Below are 26665 nucleotides of genomic sequence, written 5' to 3'. Positions count from 1 at the left end.
CCCCCGCAGCTTGGGTCTGGCGCCGGGGCTGTGGGGAGAGCTCCCGGGAGAGCAGAAGGCGCGGAGGGAGGGTCGACTGGTGGGCGGCGCCTCCCCGGGCCGCAGGCAGCTCCCGGCCGGCACCGCCCTCCGCCTCCTGGGTCCCGCCCTCCTCCCGCCCTCCTCCCGCCCTCCTCCCGCCCTCCGGCTCTCCCAGGCCGCGCTTCCTGCGTCCGCATCCCAGTCCCCGAGCAGGCAACTTGCTCTCTCTGTCACCGCGCTCCTTTCCGGGACTCCCCTGAACTCTTAACCCCGCGATCGCGGCGCCCCGGAGGAGGCAGCCCCGGGGAAGTTAGGATCGTGGAGTCTCCAGCCCGGGGCCGCCGGGCGGAGACCGAGCTGGACCAACCGCCTCCCGGGTAAGTCTGAGCCGCCGCGCCTCACAGTGTCCTGTGGGTTCAACCAGCGTGCGGGGAAGGGAGCCGAGTGTGGTCTGGGTCGTCTGTCCGTGTGCCTGAGGGCTTCCTGCCCGGGTCTGCCGCCAGGGGAACCAGGTACCTCGCACCCTCTACAGCCACGCCCGGCCAGTGAGGGACCCCGCACGTCGCCGGGGACGGGGGGAGGGCAGCTGGCCTGAGCCGGGGTAGGCGGCTGGCTTTGGGGGCCCCTGTTGATGGGACAGATGCCAGCCGCCCGGCGGGTTTCGAACCTTTGGCCTGGATAGAGGTCCCTTTCGCGTGGGAGCAGACTTGCCAGGAGGTCCCAGGAGACCACCCAGGCAATGTGTTCCTTCATCTCTTACTCCTTTCTGGAATTCGAGGCTTTTTAGGGATTTAGATGTGTGTGTTTTGCAGACTAGAAGCAAACTCAAGGGTGAGGAATCGGGCGTGAGCGAAGTGAGGTTAAGAGTTCTTAATTAGAAGAAATTAAAGTTCTTTCTTCCTGAGCCTCGTTTCTTCATCTGTAAATTGGGAGAGCTAGCGCCCTAGGGTGCAGTGGGGCATTCATGTCGAGCACCTCTCTATAGTTAAGTTAGGTTACAGGGCTTGGGGGAGAGAAAACTCCAAGTCAGATCTCAAGTCGGCAAACGGACGTAAGAAGAGTGGCCCGGGCGTGCCGGGTCTGAATTATAAGATAGGTCACTTTCAGAGAGAAATCTTTCCCCAGCAAGTGTAGTTGTCAGGAGTCCCAGACCCCTTTGGTTCCCTGGAAGCAGCCGTGAGGCGAACGCACAGTGCTTGTTGTGCTCGTGACGTGGTGGCCATGGTCGCTCCTTGCAGGGCGAGTGATGGGCGCCGGGGACTCGGGCTGTACCCCAGCTGGGTGGGTAGCCAAGATGGGCGGGGCGGGGGCGGGGCAGCAGATGGAGTGATTGCCCCGCAGGGCAGCCTGTGGTTTTAGTTTTGAACTGGTTACTTGGAGGATATCTTCTCTAGGGAAAGATCACGCCTGGGACCTGTGAAGGGCTTTCACATTTTGGTGACTTATCACACAAGGATCCTGACTGAAGTTGATGGGGCCAAATGGAACTGCAAGGGAGCCCCTTTCCCTTCAAATATCCCCCCACCCCCTCCACCCTCATTGGGACAAAAGGCAGAAGAAAGAGAACCCAATGGGGCTGATGGTAAATCCTGAGCTGATAGTGATCCCCTGATTGGAGTGTCTGGGGCATTGCCCAGGCCCAGCCAGACTGGGTAAGGTATCCAGGGCACAGGGGTCTTGGGAAGCTCCCAGCCTAGTGAGGGAGTCAGAGATAGTCATGACAAATGTCACAGGGAGTTGTTGATATAATCAAGCCACACCACTTGCTGACTCTGTGATTCTCTGAGCCTCAGTTTCTTCATCTGTAAAATGGGATGATAACCTCCTAGGGTGAGGTGTGATATGCATGCCTAGCACATAGCAAATACTCTGTAGTGAGTTATGTCTCAGGGCTTAGGTGGGAGCAAAAGAAAGACAATAACTCAGGAGGTCCTGCTAAAAAGAGAATACTAGAGTACTCAACAGGAAATTGGATTCTGTCAGGTGGACAGGGGAGGTAGGGTATCTGGGCAGATGCAAAAGTACAGAGGTGTGAAAGTGATAGGGTGTGCTGGGCTGGGGAGATGCTCAGACAGTGGAGGGTGGGCTTCAGAAGGAAGGGGAAGTAAAGGGAGCAGAGGGTCCAGAATGAGCAAAACTGGACAGGTGGGGGTTATCTTGCAACCAGTCAACAAATGTTGACCGTGCATCTCCTATGGGCCAGCACTACCCTAGGTGCTCATGGTATTGATGAATAAGACACACATTGCATTCATATTCCTTAAGCAGGGGAGTCATCCTATCCAATCAATAACTTAAGCAGATCACTGTAGGGGCCAGGCTCTGTGGCTCATACCTGTAATCCTAGCACTCTGGGAGGCCAAGGTGGGTAGATTGCTCAAGCTCAGGAGTTCGAGATCAGCCTGAGCCAGAGCAAGACCCCAATCTCCACTAAAAAAAATAGGAACACTAGCTGGCTATTGCAGCAGGCATCTATAGTCTTAGCTACTTAGGAGGCTGAGGCAAGAGAATCGCTTGAGCTGGACCTTGGAGAAGATTGCTGGGAGAGGGGAGGCTGGTGGAGGTGGTAGGGATAAAGAGGGCAGCTAGTTGGGAGGCCCGTACAGGAGGCAGAAATTAACACCTGGCCTTCACATGTGACCACTGACCAAGGGTGAGATGTGGAGATTCGGTGTGAGTCCCAAAGTGTTGCCCTCTCAGGGGGTGAGTGTCTGAGCTGTTGGTGGACCCAGATCCCTCAGCTGGGGTTCTCCAGCTCTCTGGCTCCAGATGTCACAGGCGGGGGGGGGGGGTGTCCCTATTTATGGGAGGAATAGTGAAGAGGGATGGAGAGGGCTGGCCTCTTGGGCTGGAAGAGCACAAGGAACATTAGCTTTCGGCTTCTCTTCTTCCAGCTCCAAATTAAGGTGAGATTTAAGAGATTGAGAAGTGTTGTCTCCTCTAGGTCCCAGGAAAGTTCTAGAATCTCAGATGCCTTCTGATGGGGATATGGTGCAGGGTCTGCTTCCAGTTGCTGACTTTTGCTTTCACTTTGGTTGCCTCTGCTCTGAAGCTGGCAAGGAATCCTCACAGTTAATTGAAAGCCATGTCCGGGCTCGGCGCCTATAGCTCAACCGGCTAAGGCGCCAGCCACGTACACCTAAGGTGGCGGGTTCGAATCCCCAGCCCGGACCCGCCAAACAACAATGACGGCTGCAACCAAAAAATAGCCAGGCGTTGTGGCGGGCGCCTGTGGTCCCAGCTACTTGGGAGGCGGAGGCAGGAGACTCGCTTGAGCCCAGGAGTTGGAGGTTGCTGTGAGCTGTAATGCCATGGCACTCTACCCAGGGGGACAGCTTGAGGCTCTGTCTCAAAAAAAAAAAAAAAAAAAAGCCATGTCCGTATCCGTCTCCCTCCATGTTATAAGTCTCCCTTGGCTTGGAGGTGACAGGAGGAATGTCTCAGGTGGAAGAGACCTCTGGGTCATCAGAGCCACCATTCTCATTTGACAAATGAAACTCAGAGAGGGGAAGGGACTTGCCCAAGGGCACACAGCAGGTCAGCAGCAGAACTGGGAGTGGAACCCAGCCATCCCGACTCCTTTCTGGGGTCCTTGCTTTATCCCAAGAAGCCTGGCAACATTCAGGTCAGAGGCTTTTAGGGGTCTCCAGGTTTGGTGGTTTCTCAGCGTCTGGGTGTTCGAAGCGGCTTCATAGAGGCTTGCTCCTCCCCAGCCTGGACAGGTAGCCCCGCCTAGCAGGGGAGTGTTTTTTGCTCCCTTCTCCTCCATTGAGCCCTTGGTGCCACGCCCACCCCTCCTGGGAGCCCTTGCTCCGTGAAGAAACAGGCCATTTGTTTGAAAGAAACAAGCCATTTGTTTGGTTTTCCCTGCTTCGGATTTCCCTGCCTCTTCTAGACAGCGCCAAGACGCCAGAGACAGCCTCCTAGGGTCTCTGCTGACCCTCTCCTGACTCTCCACTCCTCCATCCCTTCAGCTCCCAGCTGCTAGTTGGCCCTGTCCTTCTATTCATGTTGTTTACTTGGACCAAGCAACCTAAAGTCACCTCATTCCCCTTTGTCCTAGATCTGTCAGTTTTAGCAGCCCTTGAACCTGAATGCTGGTTGCTTTAGATCTGAGACTATTGGGGCCAGAAGGGACCTTAGCCATCAGGAAGTCCAATCCGCTTATTTGACAAGGCCCAGGGAAGAGACTTGCCTGAGATAGACCCAGGATTAAACCCACGTTTCCTGATTCTGTCTAGAACAATTTTAAGGATGATTTTTTTTTTTTTTTTGAGATAGAGTCGTATGCTATCTCCCTCAGTAGAGTGCCGTAGCATCATCATAGCTCACAGGAACCTCAGACTCTTGGCGTCAAGTGATCCTCTTGCCTCAGTTCTTCTAATTTTTAGTAGAGACAGGGTCTCACTGTTGCTCAGGCAGGTCTCCTGAGGTTAAGCAATCCGCCCGCCTTGGCCTCCCAGAGTGCTAGGATTGCACGCATGAGCCACCGCACCCAGCCTTGAGGATGATTCTTGAAAAACAAAAAGAGGATTCTCCTTCCCCCAAGACCCTCCTTCTCCATACGCTCTACCCTGCCAAGTATTTGGGGAGCATCCACGGTGACAGCGACAGGTCCAGGAGGAGTAAAGGCTGGGGGCCCTGGGAGACAGGGAGCACACCTCCAGGAATTTGTCTTGAAAATCTGTTTCCTGTCTGTTCAAACTGGCAGGGCCATTAGGGAGTGAGCCAGTGATTGCATTTCCTTGACACTCTCTTGGCCAGACTTTATAATGTACCTCTGGATAGATGGGGCTTTTATAAGTTGTTTTCTTGCCCAGATTACAAAAGAATTACGCGGTCATTGTAAAAACTTCGGAGGATGATGTCATGAATGCTGGCAACCGCTGCGGACACTGTGGTGTTTTATTCAGGTTTTTTATGTGTTGCTCTGCTGTTTATATCTTGGCTTTTCAATCCATCCTCACAGTGTACATTATCGTCACATGACAGTGTTTTCTTGTAGGCTCTAACCTGCTGGTCTCACGTGCTGCTAGCACCTGATGACGGCTAGCAGGTATTTAGGAGGCCAGCATTTAGGGAGAACTCGGCCTGGGCATCCTTTGGCCAACATCCTATCATACTATGCTATGTGAAATGCACAAGAAGTTTCTTATTCACCACCATGGGACTTCAGGGGGCCATTTTTCTGCCTCGCCATGGGTGCTCGGGTAATATTTACAAACTCTAAAGCAAAAACTAATTCTCTCTGCACTCTTAGGAGTGGAAGTCATCTGTCATCTGGGTGGGACGGGTGTGACTCGGAGTTCACACAGAGGGAGGGAGAGAGCTTTGTTTATTTCCAATTTTTGCTGTGCTTGTTTTGACCCAGCCAAATGCCCCCACCCCACCATTACCACCCCTTGCGCCAGATCTCCCTGGGAGATCTCCCTCCAGATCTAACCCCCTGGATTAGGCGTTGGGGTGCCAAGTGCCGGTCCCCAGAAAAACCGGTGTTTGGCTTACTCATCTCCAAGCCCTGCATCTCAGAGAACAGGTGTTTCAGGGGCAAAGAAGGGCTGAGAATGTGTTTCCTGGTTGGGTAATGGAGGTAGGTCACCCCGCCCTGAGGACGGGCCCTCTAACAGGATCAGGGCTCTGTTAGCACCGTACACTTTCAGTACTGGACGTGCTAGTAGCAATCTTGGAGATTTTCTAGGTTAATGTTTACAGACTGCAGACAGCAACCCCTTAGCAGGTTTTTTGATGGGTTGAGTGGTTTTCCACTGGGTTTTTAAAAGTGAAATAAAAGGAAGGAGGCTAGAAAGTAAAGTTTGTCCTGAGAAAGTAAAGTCGATTTTCTGTCCTGAGAAATAGTCTTTAGTAAAACTTTTAGTTACCTCTTTGCCGGTATGTCTTGAGTCACCAGATACAATGTATCCCTAATTGCATGGTAAGAACCTTGGGCAGCGTGGCTCCCGTCCACTGGTTTCTATGCTGTGATCCTGGGAAAGTTGGGATTCCTTGGACAGGTTCCAGAAGCAACTCAGAGCCTTGCCGGGATAGAACGGAGTGGTGGGGGGCAGGGCCAGCCAGAAGGAAGCTTTGCTTATACACATTCCAGATGTAAGGGATACGAAAGAGCCCTTTAAAAAAAAATTCTACAACTTTTGGGGCGGGGTCTGTGGCTCAAAGGAGTAGGGTGCTGGCCCCATATGCTGGATGTGGCAGGTTCAAACCCAGCCATGACCCTCCCCCCCAAAATGTACAAATTTAAAAACAAAACGGAACGCTGACAGCCATTGTTAGCCACCTCAATTCTGGGAAGAAGATACCAAGGCCACAGAACAGAGCGGCCTTGTCTGGGGGAAGGTGGCCCTCAGGCCTCCCATGGATAAGGATCCCCAAATGGAAATCTTTTTTTTTTTTTTATTGTTGGGGATTCATTGACAGTACATAGAAGAAGATAAAGTCTCACTTTATCACCCCCAGTAGAGTGCCATGGTGTCACAGCTCACAGCAACCTCCAACATTTGGGCACAAGTGATTCTCTTGCCTCAGCCTCCTAAGTAGCTGGGACTAGCAGCGCCTGCCACAACACTGGCTATTATTTTAGAGATGAGGTCTCACTGTGACTCAGGCTGGTCTTGAACCTGTGAGCTCAGGCAACCCACCCACCCTGGCCTCCCAGAGGGCTACCGTGCCCAGCACTCTCCTTTTTTAATGTCTGAGAGCTTTCCTGATGGGAACTTCCCAGGCCTGATCTCCTGGCCTGAGAGGCCCTGGAGATGATGGGCCCAAGGTCACCCAACATACCCTGAAGGGACCAGGATGGGAGCTGACCACAGTGGGCAAGTTCCTTCTTTTAGGCTGGATCTCACATGATATACAGTTCTGGATGTCTCCAGAAGGTTCTGCTGTTTCCTCTATTCAGGGTGGGACCACGTGGCTCTGAATCTTGGTGAATTTTACGTCTTTGTCACGCTTTCCTCTGGACATCTGGTCTGGCGAGAGAGAAGGAGAGGAATTGCTGGCCTTCCCCATACACCCTCCCCACCTCCCCAGGTCCACAGGCTGGGCTAGTTTGGGCAGGGTGTGGGTGATGGTAGGTGAGGGAGCGTGATAAAAAGAAAAGGCAAGAAAAAAAAAAAAACCAACGTTTCCTCTCTGAGGTTACCCTAAGAAACTCCTCATATTATGTAAACTTCATTAACTACAGCTTGGAGGGGAGCAAGTACCCTGGGAAATGCCTTTGGGTAATTGTTTCCAGTGGCAGATACAAATTCTCCTATTTCAAGGGAAGTACTCTATGGCTCAAGGGGATTCTGGCACTTAAGACAAAGATTCTTATATATATTGGGGGGGGGGACAACTGGGGAAGAACAAGCCCCACCCTACCCCCCCCCACAGCCGGCAGTGAATGAGCCAGAACAATCCCTTGACAAGGGGTAAAGGATCCCTGGGCTGTGAAGAAGGGGGTTTACCCCAAACTTGGAGAGTCTGGAAGAATTTTCAGAAAGCTGAATGGAAGTTAAATAGCAGCTGGCCAAGGCACTAGTCTGTGCAAAGGCCCTGAGGTAACAGAGAGCTTAATTTGGGAGAGCTGATACTACTATGTAGATGGGAAGGGCGGGGATGGGAGAAATCTTTTACGTAACTTCTTTTTAAAAGTTATTTTGGGTATGGCAGTTCCTCAAAAAATTAAAATAGAATTACCATAAGATTTAGCAATCCTGCCTCTGGGTATATCTATTGGGGAGAATTGAAGAGATACAAGTCTTCGCACACCCATGCTCAGAGCAGCATTATTCTCAATAGCTAAGATGTGCAAGCCACCCAAGTGCCCATTTGCATGAAGAAACAAAACGTGGTGAATCCACACAATGGACTATTACTCAGCCTTAAAAAGGAAAGAGATGCTGACAATTGCTACAACCTGAGGTCATTATGTTAAGTGATAAGACAAACACTGTAGGGTTGTACACTGATGAGGAAACTAGAACAGTCAAAATGATAGAGACAGAAAGTGGGATGGTGGTTACCAGGGGCTGGGAGAAGGGGGTCAGGAGAGCTGGTGTTTAATGGGTACAGAGTTTCCGTTCTGTAAGATGACAGGGGTTCTGTGGATGAACAGCGGGGATGGTGGCACATTATGAATAAACTTTTGTCACCGAACTGTACACTTACAAACGGTTAAGATGGTAAATCTTATTATGTGTATTTTATCACAATAAAAAACTTGAGGGGGAAAAAAGTCATTTTGGAAACAAGGCTCAGGTGTGCGGTCAACGCTATTCATTGTGTTCACGCTATAGGCCAGGTATGCTTCTAGGCTTTGGGGAGAAACAGCGTGGTGGGGCATAACAGGGACAGGGTCCCTGCCCTCCTGGAGCTTATATCTTACAGGGCAGCAGAGAGGAGTTGACACACTAGGGAATAAAAAGCGTAACAAATCAGTAAGTGTGTCCTGCACTGAACTGAAATCTTTGCTGCCTCCCCACAGACCGCAGGGTCAAGTCTAAGGTTAGTCCCTTGGCTGCCAAAGCTCCCCAGACCGGACTCCTTAGAGTCTGCCTCAGCTAACCTTTCCAGACTCTCACTGCTGCCTTGCCCCTCCCCCACCAGCTGCACCTGCCCCTCCCCCATCCCACCTGCTGGTCACCTGGAACCACTTTCCACCTCTAGCATCCTCCTACAACCCCTCACCCCCAAACCAGGGATTCCCCTGGCTTTTTTGCCTTCTTGTTCTTTCTGCTTTTCTTCCCAGACTGCCCAAAAGCTTTAAAAATATGTAATAATTTCAGTTCCAGGATTTTATCCTGAGGAAACGATGTAAGGAATTGATTGCAACACTTTTTTAAAAAAAGTAATAGCAACCAAATTAGAAAACAATGATGTGTCCAGCAACAGTCCGAGCCAAGACTTTTTCTTTGAGTCAGAGTCTCACTATGTTGCCCTCAGTAGAGCACCATGGCGTCACAGCTCACAGCAACCTCCAACTCTTGGGCTTAAGGGATTTTCTTGCCTCAGCCTCCCAAGTAGCTGGGACTACAGATGCCCAGCTATTTTTTGTTGTTGTTGTAGTTGTCATTGTTGTTTGACAGGCCCGGGCTGGATTAGAACCCACCAGCCTGGATGCATGTGGCTGGCGCCCTAACCACATAACTGTGCTATGAGTGCCAAGCCTAAAAGAAAACTTTTATTTGGAAATAATGTTGCATTCATGTTGCATTCATAGAAAAGTTACAAAGATGCATTGGCATCTTACAGAAGCGTTACATACTTGCGGAAGCTAAGACATTAACGTTGTTACTGACTAGACTACAAATTTGGTTCCGATGTCATCAGTTCTCCGGGCGCTGTTTCTCTCCGCTGTTTCTCTTCTCCAGGGTCCAGCCCAGGATGCCCTGTTGCATTTAATTGTCTCCTTGGTCTCTCCCAGTCTCCTTGATCTCTCTCTGTCTGTGATAGCTTCTCAATATTTCCTTGAATCTCATGACCTTGAGAGCTTTGATGGGGCGAATCCAGCCCAGTCAGTATTTTATACTGTAATGCCCTTGAATTTGTCAATTGTCTTCTTGCGATTAGACTGAGTCTTTGGGCTTGGGGGAAAGACTCCCATAGAGGAAGCATCTTTCTCATTGCCCCATATCAGGATTTACGTAAAGTCCACAGGATGAATGATTGGTGACATCAGCCTTGGTCACTTGGTTGAGTCGGTGCCTGCCAACTTTCTCCACTGGAAAGTTCCTTCAAGGAAGGGGCTTTTTAGCATGATGGTATACAAGGTAAAATTATAAAAGAAATTACTGAAAATCATCGATAGATGAGGCTTCTAAAATCCAAAAACTTGGCTCGGCGCCTATAGCTCAACCGGCTAAGGCGCCAGCCACGTACACCTAAGGTGGCAGGTTCGAATCCCCAGCCCGGACCCGCCAAACAACAATGACGGCTGCAACCAAAAAATAGCCGGGCATTGTGGCGGGCGCCTGTGGTCCCAGCTACTTGGGAGGCTGAGGCAGGAGACTCGCTTGAGCCCAGGAGTTGGAGGCTGCTGTGAGCTGTAATGCCACGGCACTCTGCCCAGGGGGACAGCTTGAGGCTCTGTCTCAAAAAAAAAAAAATAAAATAAAATAAAATTCAAAAACTTGGATTCATTCAAGTGATAAATGGAGGCGATATTGGCAGCACACACCAGGCAAGGGACTGTTTCCTGAACACGGCAGGAGCTTTAGTAAGGAAAATTGAATGTCCTCACTGAGTAATGGGATCAAGAAAAGAATGCCACGGGCCACAAAGCACATGGAAAAAAAATAAACAATATTCAACCTTATTTTATTAAAAGGAGATATCAATTAAAACAATACCATCTTTCCCCGTAGGAAATCTAAAATGTTTTTTAAAGTTTTCAAAGTTTAAGTTAAAAAAAAAAAAAAAGAATGCTGATGGGGAAGTGGTACTTTCACAAGCTCAGGGTGGGAGTGTAAATTGGAGAACAATCTGAAAATGTATGTCAAAAGCTTTAAAAACAAAACAAAACAAAGAAACCCCAGCAATTTCAAGACCAGGATATCCCCAGGCAACAATTAATGATTGTGTAAAGGAGTGGGTTGTAATACTATTTTTTAAAATAATAGCAATAAAATTAGAAACCGACTATTTTTTTAAGACTTTTATTTATTTACTTTTTGTTGTTGTTGTTGCAGTTCAGCTGGGGCCAGGTTCGAACCCACCACCCTCGGTATATGGGGCCGGCACATTACTCACTGAGCCACAGGCACCACCAGAAACCAACTGTACCCCGCATTTGTAGCAATAGGGGATTGGCTATATAAATTATAGGTCTTCCACATATGGAATTAACTCCTCAACCACTAAAAATTACAGTGTATATGAATGCTGATCTGTGCAAGGTGATTCGATTTTTAAAAATTAGATCACAGAACCCCATTGCAGTAAATCTCACTTTTAAAAAAGTATTTTGTTTAGATAACACACAAAGTCTAGAGACCGTCCTAGATATTTCTAGTCATTTTAGATGGCAAGATAATGGGAAGTTTGGATTTTCTTTCTACTAAGATATACGATATTTACTGATGTTTGTTTAGTAAACAAGCATTTTTTTTTGTAACAGGAGAGAATGTTTTAATTTTTTTTTTAATCTTAGAGGCTTGTTGTGGATCTCTCAGATGGATTACTGCCAAGTAAGGCAGTTTGTGAATTGTAGAAGGCCTTGAGAATATTAGCTAGTGTTCCTGGTGGTTGGTTTACTAAACTCTGAGCAAACTGCAGCATTCACACCTCCCTTCCAAGACTATGGAAGCAGAGAGAGGAGCAAAGTGGAAGCCACAGTAGCTTAATAACCTGCACCCGTGGACACACACCACGGAAGCATCGTTTTACATACACACATATATAAATTCAGCCTTTTCGAGGTACAGTTCTGAGTTTCGACAAACTGTAACTTGTGTCACCATCACCACAGCCGAGATATAGAAAAGGTCTGTCACCCCCCAGAATTCTCTCTTCCTGCCCCTTTACAGTCAACCCCCTCCCACCTCTGTCCCCAGCCACCACTAATCTATTCTCTGTCCTTATAACTTGTGTTTTATAGGTTGTCGTATAACTAAAATCCTGGCTGGGTGTGGTGGCCCATGCCTGTAGTCCCAGCACAAATCCCAGTGCATGGATTGGTTCAAAGCCATGAGGTCAAGACCAGCCTAGGCAACATTGTGAGGCTTTGACTCTGCAAAAAATAAAAAATGAGCCAAGTATGGTGGTGCGCACCTGTAGTTCTAGCTACTTGGGAGGCTGAGGCTGAAGTCTGAGGCCAGCAGTTCGAGGCTACAGTGAGCTATGATCATGGCACTGCACTCCAGCCTGCATGACAGAGCAAGACCCTGTCTGAAAGAGAGAGAGAGAGAGAGAGGAAGGGGGAAGGGAGGAGAACGGGAGGGAAGGGGAAGGGAAGGGAAAGGAAATCACAAGCTTGAAGCCTTTGGAGTCTGGCTTCTTATACTCGACACAATGCATTTGTGATTCTCCATACCGTACTTACTCTGCTGTGAGGGTGGAAAGTACTGTAATTGATTTATCCCTTTATGTGTTGCAAGAATATTTAGATTGTTTCTAGTTTTTGGTGATTATGGCTAAAGCCGCTATAGACATTCACATACAGGTTTTAGTATCAACATAAGTTTTCATTTCTTTTGGGCAAATATTTCGGGGTGGAATTGTTGGGTTTGCATGGGGAATGTATATTTATCTTTATATAAAATATATATCTTTATATAAAATAACAAAATGTAGGTGGTTCGGGCCAGTTCCTCCCAACATGACTGTGTAGGGACCTAATGAAATATTGATAACACCGTCCTGTCCCATTTGGAACTTTAATAACCTATGTCAAAGACCCAATAGAAGCAATTTGTAATCTCTCCGGGACTGATGTTTTGTCTTTTGCCACTTGATATGGATTCCACCTGCTGGTTAGGCAAGCATGGAAGTAATCATGACTTGTAAATAGCTCTTAAACTTCAGTAACTTTTAACTAACTCTTTGTTTAATTAGGAAAGTCAAACGTGCGCATGGTAAATAAATAAATGTGCAGAAAGATAGCCAATGAAAAAGTAGGAATTGGCCTCTCATTCCAGGCCTCCAGGCCCCGTGCCAGAGGCAGCCTCTGTTCTTGTATATACTTCTAGAAATATTCTTGGCATATAATGATGCTTTTTTTTTTTCTTTTGGAGACAGAGTCTCACTATGTCACCCTTGGTAGAGTGCTGTGGCATCACAGCTCATGGCAACCTCAAACTTTTGGGCTTAAGCGATTCTCTTACCTCAGCCTCCCAAGTAGCTGGGACTACAGGCGCCCTGCCCCCACATCGGGCTATTTTTTGTTGTTTGTTTAGCAGGCCTGGACCAGATTCGAACCCCCCAACCCCAGACCAGCACCCTAATCACTGAACCATGGGCGCCCAGCCATAATGATGCTTTTATTTTATTTATTTATTTTTTTTAGACAGAACCTCAAGCTATCCCCCTGGGTAGAGTGCTGTATCATCACAGCTCACAGCAACCTCCAACTCCTGGGCTCAAGCGAGTCTCCTGCCTCAGCCTCCCAAGTAGCTGGGAGAACAGGCACCCGCCACAACGCCCGGCTATTTTTTGGTTGCAGCCATTATTGTTGTTTGGCGGGCCCGAGCTGGATTCAAACCGGCCACCTCAGGTGTATGTGGCTGGCGCCTTAGCCTCTTGAGCCACAGGTGCCGAGCCCATAATAATGCTTTTAAATGCTGCTTCTAGATGTTCTCTTGGTAATCCAAGCAATACATGATTACAGTTGTCAGGATCATTGTGAAATTATCGAGTAATCTTAGACTTGTCATAACTCATATCAGGGTCCTTGGTCACCTTTAAGGATCCACTGACCACCTGACATTGGATGTCACACGTTCCATCTCTGCATTTTTCTGTGGCTGGTCAGTAGCTTCCATCAGATTCTCAAAAGGGTCTGCACGCCAAAAAAACAAACAGAAAAGCAAGAACCATAGCTACTAGTTATGAGAAGCAAGCTTTTACAGATAATTGCTAGATGAATGTGTAATTAGCAGGCATAAATGTGTAATTAGCTGTCTTTCAGAATGTGTACGTTCCAAATTTATGTGTCATGGGTCCATGGTTTAGGGTTGGAAGCTGGCTGAGCCACTGATTTAACAGTTTTGTCCTGGGCTGAGAGGACCCAGCCCTGACCAACCCAATAGAGGTGAAGTTCATGGGCGCCTGCTGTCTGCCTGCGCATGTGTGTATCCTGACTCATCATGTGTGGGGAAGTACGTTAGCAACTTTAGAACACATATATTCCCCTGCCCACTTACTGAGAACTTCCCACAGAGGGAAGTACACAGACTTACTTCCTACAAGAGGGGTTTGGGCTGAAAATATTCAAGAAGCATTTAGGGAAGTTCCTGGGAAGCAGAGTCATATCTGGTTGGTGATAAGAGCTGCAGGTGTTTGGGGATTCTTGATGGTTGGGGGGTGGCAAAACCACCAAACTCTCCCATCACCTTTGCCTATATTAAATCATTTGTTCAGCAGTTCTCTGACAAATAGGGAAACTGAGCTAGCTATTGTGCAAACTATCCCACATCCCAGGGACTTAAGACACAGTTTCATGTGTCACAGTCACATAGGGATCCAGGCTTCAGCGCTTTCTCCCCAAGGGTTTAGTGAGCTAGTAAATGGTGGAGCTGGGATTTGAACCCAGCCAGTCTGGTTCCAGAGTCTGTGTTCTCAACCATTACATGATGGGGAGAAACAGGAATATTGGCTTTTAACTAGATTTATGTGGTATGTAATCTCAGAACTGGGAAGTGGGCTCGGCGCCTGTGGCTCAAGCGGCTAAGGCGCCAGCCACATACACCTAAGGTGGCGGGTTCGAATCCCTAGCCCGGGCCCACCAAACAACAATTATGGCCACAACCAAAAAAATGGCCAGGCGTTGTGGCGGGCGCCTGTAGTCCCAGCTACTTGGGAGGCGGAGGCAGGAGACTCGCTTGAGCCCAGGAGTTGGAGGTTGCTGTGAGCTGTGATGCCATGACACTCTACCCAGGGGGATAGCTTGAGGCTCCGTCTCAAAAAAAAAAAAAAAAAAAAAGAACTGGGAAGTGGCAGAGAACCTTGAGATTCTGGAAAGTATTTGCTCCCTGTTGCCAAAGAAATCAAGCTCTTCCTCCTAAGGCCTGAGATGGGTAAATCTGAGAGACATTTTTGCCTGGTCTTTAGGTGAGAATTTTCAGGTTCAGCACATGAAATTGAGAGCCTGCCCTCCACCCCAATACATCAGCTATGTTGTTGCCCAGTATTGGGGTCTTTGCTAGCAAATATCGCCCCTCCAAAACCAATTGCCCCCTTCTGGTGCTCACGACAGGGAGAAGGTTTCAGTAAATCTTAGCAAGCTGGTTAAAATGGTTTTTTTCCCCCCAGTTAAAATATCTTCTTGTGTCAGCAGCCCAAAGGTCTAGAAAATCAACTGTGGAACATTCAAACGGGGGGACATCACATGGCCATTTCATTCAAAGTTGTGGTAACAGAGAAGTCTTTGAAAGAAGTCACAGGAAGGTGATTCTAATCTGCTAGTGTAAAAAAAACAGTTGCAAAACTTGGGTCATTTTCTGTTTCCAAAAATATATACAGAGAATAAGCATCTGAAGAACATTTACTACAATGTTTCCAATGACGATCACCAATGGATTACAAAAGATTTGTATTCGGTCTCTCTTTTCTAACCTGTACTTTCTAAATTTCCTACATATGTTACTTTGTATTTAAGTAACAGATTTCAAATCCTAGCCCTAAGGACTTCAGTGACCTTGAGCCATTGCTTAATCTCTCCAAATGGGGAGAGAACGGTTTGAGGATTCCGTTAGGATTAAACTATAAAAAGTACTTAGTACATAAGAGATGCTCAATCCGTTTTTAGGTGGTGTTACCATCATAATTATTTTTGAAAATCTTTCCCTTATGATGAGCTCACTCCAAATTGAAGCCAGCTACCTCTGATGTCAGAATGCCTGAGATTATGGACCCCTGAGCAGGCCATTCCCCATCACCTCCACCACCATCACCACCTTCCCTCTCCCCCACCCCCCAGGGCAGGGTAGAGCCCAGCAATTTGGCCACTGCTTCTGAGCATTAATCAGAGTTGCTCTGGCTGATGCCTGGTTTCTGTCTTCCTCATAAGGAAATAAATCAGTGTTCTGCACATCACTGGTTAAAAGTGTAGATTCTGAGCTCAGACTGCCTGGGTGTCCCATCTATTAAATGGAGAGAATAATAATGCCACCTTCCCGGGGTTGGGGTGAGGCTGAAATGACACTGTGTTTGTGAAGCCTCAGGTGCCTCCATTAAATGCTATAAGGTTCATACATATAATGTTAAGTCTCAGAAATTCATGTAACATAAACATTAACCATTTAAAACTGAACAACGCAGTGGCATTTAGTACACTGACAGTGTCGGGCAGCCTCCACCTCCATCCAGTTCTGAAACATTGCATCACCCCAGAAAGAAACCCAGTATCCATTAAGTGGACCCCATGTTCCCCCGACCCCCACCCCAGCTACCAATGTGCGTATAAGTCAGTGGCATTAGGCTCATTCCCCATGTCATGTGACCCTCACCTTTCTCTTTTTGCCTCTGCTTCATCCCCAAAAGAAATAGAGGCAGTTTTCTTCATGCCTGTACAAGTGGTTCTCAAACTTCAACCCTTGTATTGGAATCCTCTGGGTTGGCTGGGTGGGGGTTGGTAAAACACAGATTGCTGCCTGGTTCAGTGGGTCTGGGGGGACGGGGCAAAGACTTGCTCCTGGGTAATATGATGCCAAGGGTCGGGGGCCACTCCTGGAAACCTCTACTTAGATCCAAAGGTCTGCAGGACCGAGTGGACAAGGCATCATTTAGGTGCCATCCAGGAAGTCAGGCCCCTGTGACCGGTGGGAAAAGGGCTTTTGCAGGAATTAGGAATTGGATCTTAGGGTTTGGAGGACATTTGCAGGAACCCATGGGCCCATCGGCCACCACATCTAGCCACAGTGACCTCCAGGGTGTGGCTGCTGCTGCTCCTTCCCTTTCACCTCCCAAACTTCCACAAATTCCTCTTTTGGCCAATTCTAACCCAGAACAGTCAGGGAAGGGGATTCTGGGAGAAAACGGTCCAGCTTAACGGAGGTGACACAGCATGAGCTACCTGCCACAAGAGATGAATCAGTCCTTGCTGCAGAGCCACCTCCCTGAGCCCATAGGCAGTTTCTGGGGCTCTGCTGGGGGTTCCCCAACTTTCCTGGTAGGCACAGATATGGCCCAACCCAGAAACCCTCCACTCAGATCATCAGTTGAATCAGAACCCATTAGGGAACTTAATAAAAATGAATTCCCAGGCCCCAGGCCCGCTGAGTCAGATTCCAACCAGCAGTGGGACCCAGGAGTCCGAATTTCTAACGAGCTCTTAAATGATTCAGGTCTCCAGCAAAGGTTGAAACTACTGACACACGGAAAAGAAAGGGGGCTCCGCGGCCGGACGGAAGAATTCTGGTTCCACTATTTATTAGCTTTGTGATCTTGGGCAAGTGACTTACCCTTTCTCATCTGATATTATTTGCAGGCATTCCCCCCCAGTCTGCGATTTGGCTCTCTCTGCCAACTTCGATTAGACATTTTTAAATGGAAAATTCCAAAAACTAACAATGGCTACGTTTTAAATGATGTGCTGTTCTGAGATGTGTGATGAAATGTCGCACTGTCCTACTATAGTCTGCCTGGGATGGGAGTCCTCCCGGTGGGTCCACACCTGCCTGTTAGTTACTTAGGAGCCATCTGGATTATCAGATCAAAAGCCATATGGTATCGATAGGGCTCAGCTCTGTCTGGTTTCAGGAATCTGCTGGGGGTCTCGGAACGTATCCCCTGTGGATAAAGAGGGAGGATTGTTCTCATCTGTAAAATGGGCATAATGCCCCACTCCTCACAGAAGGTAGTAGGGACTAAGTGACATCAGTGCATATCAAACTTCTCGCCTGTGAAATGTTACTGCGTTACTCCAGTTAGCAACTATGCCCGGACTTGCCTGGGAGCAGGTCACGTGGCCCAGAGTCTCCTCCCCTTACTAATCCGGGCCTTACCCTGATCTCGATCTTCGGTTGTTTTCCTGACATCATGAAAAGCAGACTTGCTTTTCTGCATTTCATTCCAAGCATTGTTTTATATAAATACCATTTGCTTATTTCTTTCTTTAGGCAATTTACACAAACTCCGTCTTAACAAAAAAAGCAAAAAACTTCTGTCAGTGGAAGTTGTCTAGGACACCAGCCACATACACTTGAATTGGCAGGTTCAAACCTGGCCAGGGGCTGCCAAACAGTAGTGACAACTGTAACAACAAAAAAAAGCCAGGCGTTGTGGCAAGTGCCTGTTGTCTCAGCTACTCAGGAGGCTGAGGCAAGAGAATTGCTTGAGCCCAGGAGTTTGAGGTTGCTGTGAGCTGTGATGCTATGACACTCTACTGAGGGTGACATAATGAGACTCTGTCTCAAAAAAAAAAAAAAAAAACCCTTCTGTCAAGACCTTTTCAACTCCCATCCCTACTTTATCTAAATACACCATTTTTTTTTCTTTTTTTGCAGTTTTTGGCCAGGGCTGGGTTTGAACCCACCACCTCCAGCATATGGGGCCAGAGCCTTACTCCTTTGAGCCACAGGTGCCACCCAAAATACACCCTTTCTTAAACTTGGAATGTTTGACATCTTCACCACATGCTGAGCATGTCCATAACTGTCTTTCTTTTTATGTTTGTCATTGAGACTTTCATTGGGTCCCTTGTGTTCTGCATCGCTAGAACAAGCTACTTTTCCAAGAAAGCAGGTTCGAAGGTTTCGTAATGCCTACTCCTCAGTGGGTCACAGCAGGGCCTCCCGGGCCAGCCCATCTGATATAGGGACTGGTAACTCTCTCTTTTTGAGACAGGGTCTTGCTCTGCCACCCTGGCTGGAGTGAAGTGGCATCATAGTTCAAGGCAACCTCAAACTCCTAGGCTCCAACAATCCTCCTGCCTCAGCCTCCAAGTAGGATGAGGTCATCCAGGCCTGCCTGAGGAGTTGGGACTTTATCCTGAGGGCTGTAAGGGACTCCTTTCAAGTTCTGATAGACACAGTAACTTGAGGGCTGCTCCAGGGACAGCAACAGCCTTGGGGAAGCTGGTTATTATTGTAACCAACCAGGCCTGAGAGGTAGGCAGGAGATGGGGGGGACGGGGCACAGGAAGAATCACTGAAAAGAAACATTTGGGGAAGATGCAGCAACAAGTTTGGGAAGCCGCTGAACGTGGATGTGAAGAAGAGTTGCAGGTGCATGTGTCTGAGAGGAGCCAGCAGTAGATGGTAAGGGGAGTCTGGTCAGATGCGAGACAGCAGGGAGTAGTGGGGACTGTGGCACAGTGGAGAGCAGGCCCCTTCCATGGGACGGAGCTCTGATTCACCACCATATGCTTGCTAAATGTGAGAATTTAGGCCAGAGTTGCCAGATTTTCTAGGGTTGCCCATGAGCTCCCCCCTGTTCTCACTATGCAGCCGCTCCATATTACACAAAATAAGAAACACTTCTCAGGCCAAACAGGACACTTCCATGGGCTGGGTGCAGTCCTTGGGCTGCCATTTGAGAGCATGTACGTGATGGGGGGGCAGAGTGGGGAGGGGAGAGAATGCCCAAAGTCACAGAGATTTCAAGCCCAGGCCACCAGGAAAACGATATGTCCTTACACCAAACCCAGAAAGTAAGGAGATGACAGGAGTTAGGAGTAGAAGCCATCAAAGTGATGTGGCCGGTCACTGGACAAGAGAGGGCAAAACCCACCTCATCCTGGGGAAGAAACTGAATTCCAAAGGCAGATGGTTCAAGGACTGTAGGGAGGGCCCATGTGTGTGGTTAAGTAGGAGGCAACTAGTGGTCGAGCCTTAAAGAGTGAGTTGTAGAATATTTCCTGGGTTGGCAGTGGTCCCCTGAAGCAGCGAGAGGAAGCCCAGTGCTGTGGCAGTAATAATTGGCATCACATTACATGCTCTACCCACACCAGCTCCTGGTGCCTTCCAGCAACTCCATAGAGAGATGCTACTTCTTAGAAAACCTTTTTATGGCCCAACTGAAATAACACACTCAGATTCATTCAACCAGCAAGGAAATAGTGCAGCTGGCAGTCGAGCCTAGGACCTCCTAACTCCAACCAGAACTTGTAGCCCAGGCTTAATAATGCCTCCCTTGCAAAGATATTAGAGCTTGGCTGAGTTGACCACCAGGTCACATGAAGTCTGCGGGGCTGGAGACCTGGATGGCCAGGAGGGAGCCTTGCTAGGTGAATGGGGTGGGGACAGGGAATTCCCAGAGCAGAGCTGGAAGGCATCTTGGTGGACGAATAAAGCAGCAAAGTGCCTCTCGCCTATAATCCTAGCACTTTGAGAGGCAGAGGTGGGAAGATTGTTTGAGGCCAGGAGTTCCAGACCAGCCCCAGTGAGATCTTGTCTACTCAAAATAGAAAAACTAGTTGGCCTGGTGGGTGGTGGCAGGCGCCTGTAGTGCCAGAGATTTGGGAGGCTGAGGCAGGAAGATTGCTCAAGCCCAGGAGTTAGAGGTGGCAGTGAGCTATGATGACGCCACTACACTCAAGACTGGGTGATACAGCAAGACTCTGTCTTAAAAAGAAAAAAAAAATGGTTCCTTTAACTTGCCCCTGTTCCTCCCTGGCCCCGTTGCCCACTGTGGCTTTTCCAAGACTTCATGGGTCTTCCGACCCCAGCGGTCTCCACATCCTCACACTCAGCTGCCTCTCTGGGTTCCTCCTGGGTCCACAACCCAGCATCAGGGTTCTGAAGCTTTAGTGAGCATCAGGATTATTCAACTGGCCCGAAGAAGATCCTGGGTCCACCCCAGATTTTGATTCTGTAAGTTCCTAACGGGGCCCAAAAATCTGCATGTTTTGACAACCAGGCCCCTCTGTAAGGCAGGACCTCCAGGGATCTGCAGATAACAGCAGAGTTTCACATCCCTGTTCCCTGTGCATCCTCACCCCATCTGCTATTCAGCCTACCATGGCCACCCCCCTCTAGTCTCCTCATATACTGGTGCGGCCAGTGCACCCACTTTACAGATGAGGAAAGTGAGGCTCAGAAAGGTGAACTCACGTGCCTGAAGCCACCAGGCAGATCTGAATTTTTATCACCACTGATTCTAACCACTTTGCTCTATTGCCTCCACTAAATTGGCATTGCCCAGCCAGAGGCCCCTGGTGGAGTTTAGAGGAAGGACTGGGAATGGTGTCTGTAGACTCCAGGGGAAGGAGATGTGGAACCTGGTTGAAGCATCAGCAGCCAGAACTCTCCTTGTGTTATCTCCGTGGACGTCTAGCCCTGGTGTGAACAGCTGCCATCAGTCAGAACCAACCACCCAGAATCAGTTCAGCGTTCAAAGCTAAACATCAATCAAACTGTGGAACGGCTGAAGGACCGTTCATCCAGAAAACTGATATCTTTGTGACCCACGAAAGGTCTTATAACCTCCAGGGGTTTCTCATCTGTCCAGAGAGGGCTTAGAAAGAGCAGAAGGGGGAATCCCACCCCAAATGGGCACCTGCAACATCTGGAGAGATGGTTAAAAGAGATATTTCTGCCCGTAACCTAGCAATCCCCCTCCTGGGTATGTATCAGGAGAATGGCAAACCGCTGCCCCCGCAGACTGGTCCACAAATGCTCAAAGCAGCAAAGGAGGACGCAGCTTGGATGTTGTGCAGCCTGTGAACAGGTAAACTGTGATCTAGCCACGCACAGACCAACTCAGCAAGTTAAAGAAGGAACTCTGAACACAGGAGACACCACTGGTGAGCAAAGGACGCAAACGGAAGAGCACACGCAGGGGCAGTCCCAGACATGTCTCCCATCTCCATCGGGGCGGCAGTTCCATGGATGTGTACAGTTGCCAAAAGCCACTCACCTGCACTCCAAGGGCTGTGCCTTTTACTGTATAGACACTATGTCTTAAATCAAAGAGCAGATGCTCCCAGGCCTGGCAACCGAGAGCAGGCAGGCCTCGGGTGGGTCCCAGGGGTATACTCGGCAAACAGAGTGCTAATGCCCAGCCGGGGCCGGGGGGGCACTGCCAGCTGCTAATTGCTAAAGTCTCTTCTGGCCAGGACAGTTGAGCCTCTGCAGATGGCAAGCACTTACTGTTAGTCTGTTTTTAAGCATAAACTTAATTGGGGTCAAAGTCTGGCCCCAGGGCTGTCTCCTGATCGTCGGCAAGACCAGCTCTAAGCTAAGGACAAAGCGCCTTCAGTCACTGGGTAGATCCTGGCCATGTGCCGGGCATCACAGGGCCAGCTATGCTGGGAACAGAGGGCAGGACTCGCTCACAGGGCTGTAGACGTCCGCCAGGTGCTGGGCCTCGGGCAGAACCAGATGGGCCCTCTCTGAGGCTCTGTCTCCCTGGCTGCTCTCCGGGTAATAATGATTTTGGATGTGTGTTGAAGAGCTCTGTGCCATAGACACTATGCTGGTTGTTTTGTGTATGTGGTTCGTTTTACAAGAGGCTGCAACAGGCAGTTCTTAGTTGCTGGGACTCAGCATTCCCAACACCCCCATCATTAGCTGTGCATCTTAGCACAAGTGACTTAACCTCTCTGAGGCTCGACTCCTCATCTATAAAATGAAGAAGCTGGCAGTCCTTCTTCCCTCACAGAGCCTGTAGTATAGACAGCACTTGGTAAATACTGGCTATTACTATTGTCTAATTGAATCCATACACTAACCCTACGGGCAAGGTGCCACTCTTATCCCCAAAGCAAAAACTGAGGGTCAGAGATGTCGCATCCCTCTCCCAAGGTCACACAGCCAGGAAATGGAGCATCTGGAATTGAAACGCAGGCCTGCCTAACTCCTGACTCTGTTCACCTGCACCATGCTGCTGTCAGCTTTGTGGGACGGGGCTCAGTACAGAAGACCCCTGTGGGTTGGAAAAAGAATCTGTCGCTGGTTGAGTCGGAGACCCGTCCTGTGTGTGCTGATGCCAAAAGTGACTCCAAATTCCTCTTCTACCAGCTGGGGGACCTTGAACAAGTTAACTGCCACGTGCCTCAGTTTCCTCAGTTTTAAAGTGGGAGGGCTAATACTAACAGTAAAAGGCCACTATGGGATGAAATGCACCAGCCAACAGGTGTAAGGCACACAGAAAGGCGCCGTGCCCACCATGCGGCTGTCGTACTCTGTCAGCTGATGTTTTCTGCCTTCTGTGAGGTCACATCTCTCTGGGTCCTTGATTGAGCTGGGGGGAGGCTCCAGATGCAGCAGGATGAGACGTTGTCCTCCATGCCTTTGAGGAAGTGACAGGACGGTCTCCAGGTGCCCTGTGACAACAGGTATAGCAGAAAGCCTTTCTGAACCATATCCAGGGAATCTTAACACCTAAAATTAAACCATCTCTTGGATTCTTTTACTTAAAAAACCCAACGCCACATTCTCAGGCCTCGGTTCCTAACTGTCTTGTTTTGCTTACTCTGATGGGCGAGATTCAGGCTGACAGCTGCTGTCATGTCTGAGTGGACGATGGACCTCTAGGGCACGGCCCTGGCTCTCAGATCCCGGGGTGCTGTTGTAGCAGGTGCTTGACCAGACCAGGCCCCAAGGTGAACAAATAACGCTTCTGTTGTTTATTTTGTGTGCTTGGTTTGTTTTTCTGTTTTTTTATTTTTGCCTATATCTTGGGAACCACAGAGTGGGTTTCTCAAGAAACTGTTTCCTTGGGGTTGAAAACAAAATTAAAAGGTGAACCTTCAGACTGTGATGTCCAACTGCCTGCCTGAAACTCCTTGAGGACTAGCTTATAAATTAAGAAACGTGTGACCACTCCAGGCTAAATGCAGAATGACAAGCACATCACGAGACCCTTCTGGAGTCAAATCCTTGCTCCCTTCTCAGCCACATGACCTTGAGAATGTGTCACTCTGCCTCTCTGGGTCTGTTCCCTCTTCTCCAAAATGGACACCCTTGGTGGCATCCACCCTGTGGGACTGTTCTGAGATCGAGCAGTCGGGTCTTAGCACAATGCGTGGCACATGGGACACACTCGGTTAGCATCAGCTCTCATGATAATCAGCACACTGGGACCATTTTAAATGGATTTGTTCAAGCTCTGGGTCTCACGCCAAGGGGCTGTGTGATCTTTGGCAAATAACTTAACCTCTCTGAGCTTAGAGTTCTTCATTTGCAAAATCTAGGCCCTGTGTTCTCTGTGTAAAGGATTGTCCTGAGGATTAAATTCAAGAAGGTAACTATATAAGGCAGCTTGGTGGGAGGGAGAGGGCAGATAGGAAGGGTTACAGAAGGAAGTGCTAGATCCTCTAAGCTGAAGGGATTATTTACAGGGCCACCATGAGGAGGGCAGGCTGGCCCAACAGAGGGCACAGAAATCCATCAACTGTTCCTTAACTTGAGTAGCCCCCGCATCTTCCCTGTGGACTTGTTTTCTATCTGGAGGTAAAGTGGTTTCTATCAACAGTCTTTGAAACATACGGAATATACAGACTTTGCTTAAACATTCTGAACACAAGATATAATTTACCAAAAAAAGCGCATGAAGGGATAATTATTCCCCAACAGCAGAACTCTTTACTTGGTAGAAGCATTCACTAGGAAGTTCTTTTCAACGTCCAGCGTCCCTCCCGTGTGTGATACGCTCCTTGATTTAACCCTGCGTGGTAAAATGTGTACTCATGGGAGCAAAATCACTCTCCCAGCACAGCCCCTCTGCCCCCGCCTATTATCAGCCATGAAACCTTATGTCATGCCTCATCTGTAAAGTGGAGAATGTCACACACGGTATCTGTCTCACCTCAGGTAACAAAGGTGGCATAGGGTGCATGAATGATAAACAAGATAATAACCTGTAAAGAAAACTCACTGCCGTATGGTAAGGTTTCAGTACCAGGCAATGTAGATGTCTAGTATTCATTTAGGTAATATTTGCTGAGTACCTTTATGTGTCTGGTGCCATCTGCACTATACCTGCCTTCCTAGCACTCACATAGAGCTTCACAGCATAAAGCAACAGGATGATCGTGAGTTGTGATCGTAGCTACCTCCCAAACCAGCAGGATGCTAACATAGGGAGTTCCACGGGCCACTGCTTGCAAATGTCTGGCTTGGAAAGCCTCACCATGGAGGTCATATTTAAGTGCCAGCTGTCAAGGAGCTGACAATGATGATGATGGGGAGCAGGAATGGCTTTCAGGGGCACATACCTCAGCTCTGGCTGCGACCCAGCCGGCCCAGGATGTTCCTGCACATCTGCATTCTTCTAATCAGCTCTCAGGGCTGCTGTGAGCTGCTATCCACGGCGCCCACCGTGAGAGGCCGGGTCTAGAGTAGTGATTATTGACCAGGATGCTGCGGCACCCTGGTGTGCCAGGAGAGGTTCCTGGGCATGCGGTGAAAATTTTTAAAGATCATTAATTAAATTGGCGTTCAAAACATAATAGGCATATATATATATATTTTTTTTTTTTTACTTTTTTTTTGATCAACATAATTTAAGGGTGCCATGGAAGTTTAACTATAGGTTCATGTGTGCCATGAAATAAAAAGGGTTGAAAAACACGAGGGGGGCTCGGCACCTGTGGCTCAAGCGGCTAAGGCGCCAGCCACATACACCTAAGGTGGCAGGTTCGAATCTCTAGCCCAGGCCCGCCAAACAACAATGACGGCTGCAACTAAAAAAATGGCCGGGCGTTGTGGCGGACGCCTGTGGTCCCAGCTACTTGGGAGGCTGAGGCAGGAGACTCGCTTGAGCCCAGGAGTTGGAGGTTGCTATGAGCCGTGATGCCATGGCACTCTACCCAGGGGGATAGCTTGAGGCTCCGTCTCAAAAAAAAAAAAGAAAGAAAAACACGAGGGGTTGAAAACAGAATGATTATCCTCAGGGTAGTAGGAAGCCAGGCACAGAGGGACACAGCTGAAGGGCACTTCTAGAAGCTCCTTTTGGCTGCTGTGTGGAGAAGACTTGGGGCCAGGGCATCAGCAGGGAGCGATTTCCAGTAGGAAACTGATGCCGTCGCCCAGGTGGCCATGGCTTGGACAAGGGTGGCAGTGATGGAAGAAGCAGGACGCAGGTGGACTTGCTATCTCTGGGCAGGTGAAATTGACCACACTAGCTGAGCTGTTAAATATTGTTAGCCTTCATAATCTTAACGCTAAATTATTACACGCAGTAAGTGCTTCTTTTAATTTTTTTTTAAACCAATAGCGTAGAATAGGAGCTCTCAACCAGGAGTGCTTTTGCCCCGTGGACATTTGGCAAGGTCTGGAGACATTTCTGGTTGCCTGCTCAAACTGGGGAGATGCTACTGGCATCTAGGGGGGCAGAGATGCTGCTGAAACCTGTGAGGCAGAGGACAGCGCCCGCCAATAAATAATTATCTGGCCCAACATGTCGCTGGTGCCCAGGTGGAGAAACCCTAGTGCAGAAATACAGGAAGTCAGAAATACAGACTGCCCACCCCTCCCCCAAAGGGAACCCCTGCCACCGATTTGCATGAATGTCCAGATTTGTTCTGTGCTCACAGGTGGATGTACTGTAAACCCCCTCACCTGGGAAGTGGGGCTTAGGAAACGCTCGACATTTAGGAGCACTGAGTCTAACATGGAAGAAGGAATTTGGGTTTTTTGCTAAATCTGTTCCATTCCCACCCCATGCCGAAGGTAACCGCTAAGTAGCCTAAAACGTTATTCCTCTGCCAGTTGTGATACTCTTTCTTTTCTCCAAAGAACTCTCTGAAAACTGCTATCCTGGTGACCCAGGCAGCCTCTTGATCTGGATGAACTAATGACATCTGAGAATTTCAGTGCCGGAAGAGCCTTTGGGATAATGTGGTTCTACCCAACTTCTTATTTTACAGGTGGGGAAACTGAGGCCCAAGACTTGTTGTCATTGGGGGGGAATCCTCTTACAATAAATAGTCCCTTCTTCATTTATTGGGGTCTTCGTTTCAGACTTTCGAGGTAATGCACAGTTACAGCTTATGCTTCTGAGCTTCTTTTCTTGGTCATACCTATATCCGAGGCTGGTTACAATGGCT

At 48.7% G+C, this 26665-nt stretch overlaps 1 protein-coding gene across 1 annotated transcript in view; it reads left to right on the top strand.

Annotated features, from left to right (window-relative positions):
- The first annotated feature begins 232 nt into the window (after positions 1 to 232).
- The window catches only part of TMEM51 (transmembrane protein 51), a 54066-nt gene continuing 27633 nt past the window's right edge, over positions 233 to 26665 (top strand). The window contains exon 1 of the mRNA XM_023509719.1: positions 233 to 398. The gene's annotated coding sequence lies outside the window, so the exon portion shown is untranslated. The remainder of the gene's footprint in view (positions 399 to 26665) is intronic.

Source organism: Otolemur garnettii, unplaced genomic scaffold (genome assembly GCF_000181295.1).
Source record: "Otolemur garnettii isolate 467f Iridium unplaced genomic scaffold, OtoGar3 scaffold00009, whole genome shotgun sequence".
In the NCBI taxonomy this organism is placed as follows: Eukaryota; Metazoa; Chordata; class Mammalia; order Primates; family Galagidae; genus Otolemur; species Otolemur garnettii.
The sequence above is the reverse complement of the archived record's forward strand: the minus strand, read 5'-3'. Positions and strand labels throughout refer to the sequence as shown.